This window comes from Grammomys surdaster, unplaced genomic scaffold (genome assembly GCF_004785775.1).
Source record: "Grammomys surdaster isolate TR1022 unplaced genomic scaffold, NIH_TR_1.0 126115, whole genome shotgun sequence".
In the NCBI taxonomy this organism is placed as follows: domain Eukaryota; kingdom Metazoa; phylum Chordata; class Mammalia; order Rodentia; family Muridae; genus Grammomys; species Grammomys surdaster.
The window spans coordinates 3,011,295-3,018,402 of NW_021620923.1; positions in this window are offsets into that span (position 1 = coordinate 3,011,295).

Below are 7,108 nucleotides of genomic sequence, written 5' to 3' on the forward strand. Positions count from 1 at the left end.
AAAAAAGAATACTCTATAGGTTTGTGGACTTACATCTGGGTTTTCAATTCAGTTTCATTGATCAATGTGTCTGATTTAGTGCCAATGTCATGGTGATTTTTACAACATCTCTGTTGTACAACTTGAAATCAGGAATGGAGATAACCGTATCAGTTCTTGTATTATTCAGGAAAGTTTTATCTTACTGTTTGTGTGTGTGTGTGTGTGTGTGTGTGTGTGTGTTTCCAAATAAAGCTGAAGATTGTTCTTTCAGTTTCTATGAAAAAATATGGTGTAATATCGATGGTAAATGCATTTATTCTTTTGATTGTTTTTTATTATTTTTGATTGTTTTTGAGCATTGAAGATCTTCCTATGTTTTGATATCTTCCTTTTTGTCTTCAAGTCCTTTTTTTGCTTGATTAGAGTTATTCCAAGGTATTTCTTTTTGACTTTATTATGAAATTTATTGCTTCCGGTTTTCTTTTTTCACTCTGTCAAATGTATATATGAAGTCTACTGATTTTTCTTTGTAAACTTTGTATCCTCTTACTTTGCTTAACGTATCCATCAACTATAGAAGTTTCCCAGTTTGTGGGGTCTTATGTGCATTAAATCATGTCATATGTAAATACAGATACTTTGCCATTCTCCTTTTCTATTCAAATTACCTTGACATCCTTAAGTTGTCTTAATACTCTAGCTATGTCTTCAAGTACTATATTGAATAGTGACAGAGAGAATGGATGGACATCATTTTTGTCATTCCTGATCTTAGTGAAAATTCTTTGTTTATTTCCATTTAGGTTGATGTTGGCTGTAGGTTTGGTTCTAGCCTTCAACAATTAATTTGACAAACCTAACCACAGCACACTTAACACTTAAAGTTTGTATGTTCACTCACAATGATTATTACCCACCTAATACAGATCATATAGTTATTTTCTATGTAATTTAACTTATACTCTATTTTTGAACTACAATGACTATAGGAACATTTGTGCAATTTCAGTTTCAGAACCTAAAGTCCAGAACTAAGAACAAGCTTCTCAAATAAATGCAACGAAAAAATACATACAACTGAGCCAAAAAATATAAGTATCCTTCCAATAGTATCATTGGCTACAGAGATTGCTTCTGGCAATTAATTAACTCAATTTCTGGAGGTGTATTATTTTTTTATTTATTTTACAAAATAGTAGAAGACAAAGCCAAATAAAATAAAACCTTGTAACCATCATTTAAGTATATCAAATTAGATATAAGAACCATGCAAAATAAGAATAATTTTTGACCAGTTTGTATGTAGTTAATTTTTTTAAATTAGCAATTGTAATTGAATGGGGGTGAAAGAAGAATATAATAAAACATTAGTAATTTTTGGAGTTTTAAGACAAAGGGTATCATTTCCCTTGTGTGTTGGACAAACATGTGTTTGGCAGCCACCTTGAATTTTTGTCAAGGCCTTTTTGCAACTATCCTTATCTGAATTTCATATGGAGAGATAGGAAAGAAAGCCAAATCCCAGTCTGCTGAGGCAGGAGTACACGCATTGTGCATCTGATACAGTTCATTCTTTCCAATGAATAAATTTCTGGCAATGTACCAGTTCACAGTAAAAATAAAAAAAGATTGTTTTTCAGAGGTAAAATTAATTTCTAGTAAAATTGAATAACTTTCCACTAGCAGCTTGGCTTTTGTTAAGATGAATAGCAAATACAAATTTATAAAATGTGTTGCCATACAAAGCGAAAGCGATCAATCCTAACACTACAATACGTATTTCTGTGGCAAATGTATTTGTTGTTATTGAGTTATTCATGTGTAAGATAATTTTCCCTAATTTGAAGAATATAGAAAAGATAAAAAACATATTATTTAAAATATTTTTTAATGAAATTGCCTTAGAAGTGACTCTGGTGTTATATGTTACATTCTGAGGACTTAAAGCATCTTCTTCCTAGGTAACTCATATAGATACAGAAATATAGGTATATTAGTAAATATAAATAGTGTATGGTTTTTATTAAACTTGTATATCTTGGCTAGAGAGCAATTATTTTATCATGATATGAGGTTACTTGAAAGTAACTTTTAATTGTTATGTGTTTTAGTGATTGACAAATACTATGATGTGTATTGAATTCTCTTATATGGATAATATGCAGGAAAAGTGTGTTGTCAATGGTACCAGTTCATAGTCATTGTTACTGTGATAATGATAACATTATTTATGTTTGATTATTGTAACTAAGCACAAAGATTTTTCTTGCATTTACTTTCATGGATGGACAATTTTCAGAATAACAAGGAATGTAGCACACATTTGAAAATTGTAAGCACTAGGGCATAATGGTTTTTCTGTGATAATGAAGATGGAGACAAAAGAGAAAGTACAAATGTTATTAACTAAATTTGATCTTTATAGGGTCACATGAATGAACACATACACAGTCATACACACACACACACACACACACACACACAAATACATGCCTCTAAAGCAATGTGCTAGTATGTTTCATTGTTTACTTCTTTATACATGTGAACCATATAATATCTTAATTTATTCTTTTGCTTAATATTTAACTTGGAGCAGTATTTTAAGATCTTAGGCATACATCTTTTCATTCTCCAAAACCATGTACAATGACTAGTTAAATTACTTTAATTATAGAAATTGTTGATTTTGAAAAGCATTTTGTCAGGCAATTTACATGGAACAATTTAGCAAAGTCACTTAATGCTAATAAAGTTATTTAAATATAAGTAAAATATTTACAAAATTAATTTAACAGACTCCATAATTTTGTATTCAGAGAATGTAAAACCTTTACTATAATTATTTTAGAACATGAAATAAAGGTTTTTTATACATAATCTACATTTTGATAATATGTGACTTGTATATGGTTAGTTTTGATAAAATAGCTAAAATATTTTATTTTTTATGGTAAATATATTTTTGTTTTTGTCTAACTTTCATCTTGATTATCATAATGTCCTGATGTTTGCCCATATCCTTACCAACATTATTTGTTTGAAATATTTTTCCTTTTTAAAGTATTTATATATATATATATATTCCATTAATTAAATTATTGATTCACTTTTTCATTTTACATCGCTGGTCCCTTTTCTATCCTCCCAGATCCACCGTCACAAATCCCTATGCCCATTACTTCCTCTTCTTCTCCTTAGAGATGGGGAAGACCCTCATGGTTACTAACTCACCCTAGCATAAGTCACAGTAGGAGTATCTGCTTAGTATTTTTAAAGAAAAACATGTAATTACAGAAAATATTGATTTTGTAAATATGTAATACCATTTTATTCCAATAAGTCTTCTTAATATTTAGATGTTTTCTATTTAGAGGAACAATAAAGTTAACATTTCAAAGATCCCCTATAACATGCCCCAGTTATGTGGGTATTTTTTATGTATGTGTGTTTGTTTTATTCAATTTACATTTTGCTCACTGTGCCCTTCCAGTCACCTCCTCCTGCAATTACAATCTTTCGCCTATCCCCCCATCCCTTTTGTTCTGAGTATCTCCCCATTCTGTTACATGAAGTCTTTTCTGGGCTAGGCACGTCCTCTCCCACTGAGGCCAGACAAGGCAGCCCAGCTAGAACATATCTCACGTATAGGCAACAGCTTTTGAGCTAGCTTGCTCCAGTTATTTGGGAAGGGAAGTCTAGGTTTAGACTGTGTATGCTCTTTGGTTGGTGGTTCAGATTCTGAGAACTCGAAGGGTCCAGGTTAGTTGACTCTGTTGGTCTTCTTGTGGAGTTCCTACTCCATTTGGGGCTCACAATCCTTCCCTCTATTCTTGCATAAGAGTTTCTAAGCACCATCCACTGTTTGCTGTGGGTGACTGTATCTAAGTCAGCTGCTGGATGTAGCCTTTCAGAGGACAGCCACGCTAGACTCCTGTCTTGCAAGCATAACAATATAATTAATAGTGTCAGTGATTGATGCTTGCCTATTGGATTAATCTCAAGTTGGGCACATTATTGGTTGGCCAGTCCCTCAGTCTCTGCTCATCCCCAGTGGCTGCATTTCTTGTAGACAGAATAGATTATAGGTCAAAAGTTTTGTGGGTGGGTTTGTGTCCCTATCAGTCCACTGGTGTTGCTGCCTTGCCACAGGCAGTGACCCCTTCAGTTTCCATACCCCCAGTGCTGAGTCACAGCTAAGGTCGTTCCTACTGATTCTTGGGTACCTTTCTTGTACTGGAGATGCCCACAACCTCCTTACAACCCTCAGTTCCCAACTTCCATTAATTCTCATGACCATCTGCCCATCTCTCCTGTTCTTCCCCATACTTGATCCTGAACCCCCTACTTCTCTCCCCATACCCACTCTAACCTTCTCTCTTCTTATGGCTATTGTTTTCCCCCCTTCTAAGTGAGATTCAAGCATCATCACTTGTGCCTTTCTTCTTGTTTAGCTTCTTTGGGTCTGTGGAGTGTAGCATGGATATACTATATTTTATGACTAATATCCACTTATAAGTGAGTAGATACAAGGCATGCTCTTTTGGGACTGAGTTATCTCACTCAAGATATTCTCAGGTACCTTCCATTTGCCAGAAAAATTCATGATGTCTTTGTTGCTAGTAGCTGAATGGTGTTCCTGTTCTGTAGATTTAACACATTTTCTTTTTCCATTCTTCAGTTGAGAGACATCTAAATTGTTTCCAGTTTTCGGCTGCTATGAATAAATCTGCTATGAACATAGTTAAGCAAGTGTCTTTGTAGGATGATAGAACATCTTTTGGGCATATGCTCAGGAGAACTATAGCTGGATCTTCAGGTAGACCTCTTCCCAGTTTTCTGAGAAACTTCCAGATTCCAAAGTAGTTGCTAAAGTTTGCACAGCCACCAGCAGTGGAAAGTGTGCCTCTTGACTGACATCCTCACCAAGATGTGGTACCACTTGAGTTTTTTTTCTCAGTTATTCTGGTTGGTGTAAGGTGAAATCTCAGAGTTGCTTTGATTTGCATTATATAGTTTGACAAAGACCATTCTTTAAGTGCTCCACTATTAAGTAAGCTTAAATCATTCAGTGTAATATTATGTACTTTTCCATAATCATTCAATAAAGAATTATTAACTGGCTGACTGAATACTGCTGAGTAAGATTATTCAGTGGGCATTTTTTCTATTTTTCTTTACTTGAAAAATAATTGTGATCTATATTTAGGAAACATCAATTGATAAATAAGTTTACATATTTCCTCAAAATTACTTAAACATACTGAATCACACCTAAACACAGATATTGTCACCAAATATACACAGTGAAAGTATGTATATTAACAAGTCATTAAGAAAATCAGCAAATATGATATACAAGTTGTCAGACTCAACATGAAGTTACTTATGCCAAGTTTAGTTAAAATTTAAATAAATTCTGATGGTTGTGGATGGTTGTGGTTTTATATTTGTTGATCTCACAGCAAGTTTGTAGAAAGATTTTTCTACCAACAAATGTTTCCTAAAGGAAAACTATTACACAAAATGTCTTTAAGGAAATTTGACCCACAGTTATATACATAAACTTGAACTGATGGTGTTGTATGAATAACTGTATAATTACTGGAAAATTATAATCTCATCACTCAGTACCAAACAAAAGTACTTATGAATAATTTGGAATTGTATATACTCAAAGTATGTCTAATTCAAGATTAATCATCACAAGTCACTTGGGGGTGGTACCTGACGTGTTATATGCGATAAACTGTTTTAACAGCATAACAACATTGCTCTCATGCTAAAGTACACTGACATTATCCATGTAACTTTAAAGGTGCTCCTTTTGCCTCAACATCTTTAAGTTCCATATAGTCTACTAAGGCATATTGTCCTTCATTGTTCTCTGCCAATACAAAATGCCTATCATTATTCTTATGAAATTTCCTTCGTGATTTTAAAAGTTTTACATTGATAACTGTACAACTCCAGGACAATTGTAATCTCTCCACTAAACATGATGCAACAGCACTTATGAAACACTTGTAATTACACTCAGGATATAACTAATTGGGACATAATCATCAAAAGCCATTTATGTTTTTGCCTTACCTGAAGTCTTATATAAGATAAATTGATTTAACAGCATAACACCCAATTTGCTTGCATGCTAAAGAATGGTGACAATATGCATGTAACATTAGGAATGTACTTTATTCAGTATAATGTTGCCTTGTTGTTGAGGAATCATGTCAATCATATTTGTACGTGTGCTGTTTTCCTTTCTCAGTTAAGGAAGAGTTCTTTCTTTCTTTCTTTCTTTCTTTCTTTCTTTCTTTCTTTCTTTCTTTCTTCCTTTTTTCTAATCAGGATATCACACTGTGGCTAGGTCATTATTTAGGCATGTAAAAGTATAAAAATTATTGGGATGTTTGTCTTGAACCTCTGTATTTTGCTTTAGCTATGAAGAACGATTGGTGGATGATAATGTAAGGTATCCTGGGGTGACTTCTCTAGCCCTTTACTCTTTGACTTTCTCTCTTGTAATGTTTCACATGTGGAACTCCTGTGATTAATATTTTATGCTGGTGTTCTTATGGACAGCATGATACAGTGAGTTCCATTCAACTCTCCAATAGCTCTGCTGCCACAGAAAGGTAACTAATAGCTAAAGCTAAGCTTCATGTGGCTCTGGGAGGTCTCCTATGAGGAAGAAACAGACAATACCTTGTCACATCATAAATTTATAAGGAGTTAATTAAAGGCCTCCTTTTGCATCTCAAACACATCCAGAGTCCCCTATCACAAGAAATGATTTCCATTTAATTACCAGAGGCTTGTAAAAATTTGCAGCTCAAAGTGTATTTTAATGTCAAGCAGAATACCAGGACAAATGCAAAACTGTTTCTGGAATATATCCAAATAATATAATGCTGCACATTTTTAAATTAATTAGTTGTAGACTGAGATACATGAAATAATTTTTAAACATGAAACTATCACAAGCATTTATGACTTCTTATGCTGAATTAAATACCAAATGTTGATTTATTTTATCATATTTAAAGTTTCCAGATTTAATATTTATTACTATATTTTTCTTGTTTCTCTCCTGCATATTATTCTAAACACACCCTTTCTATGCATT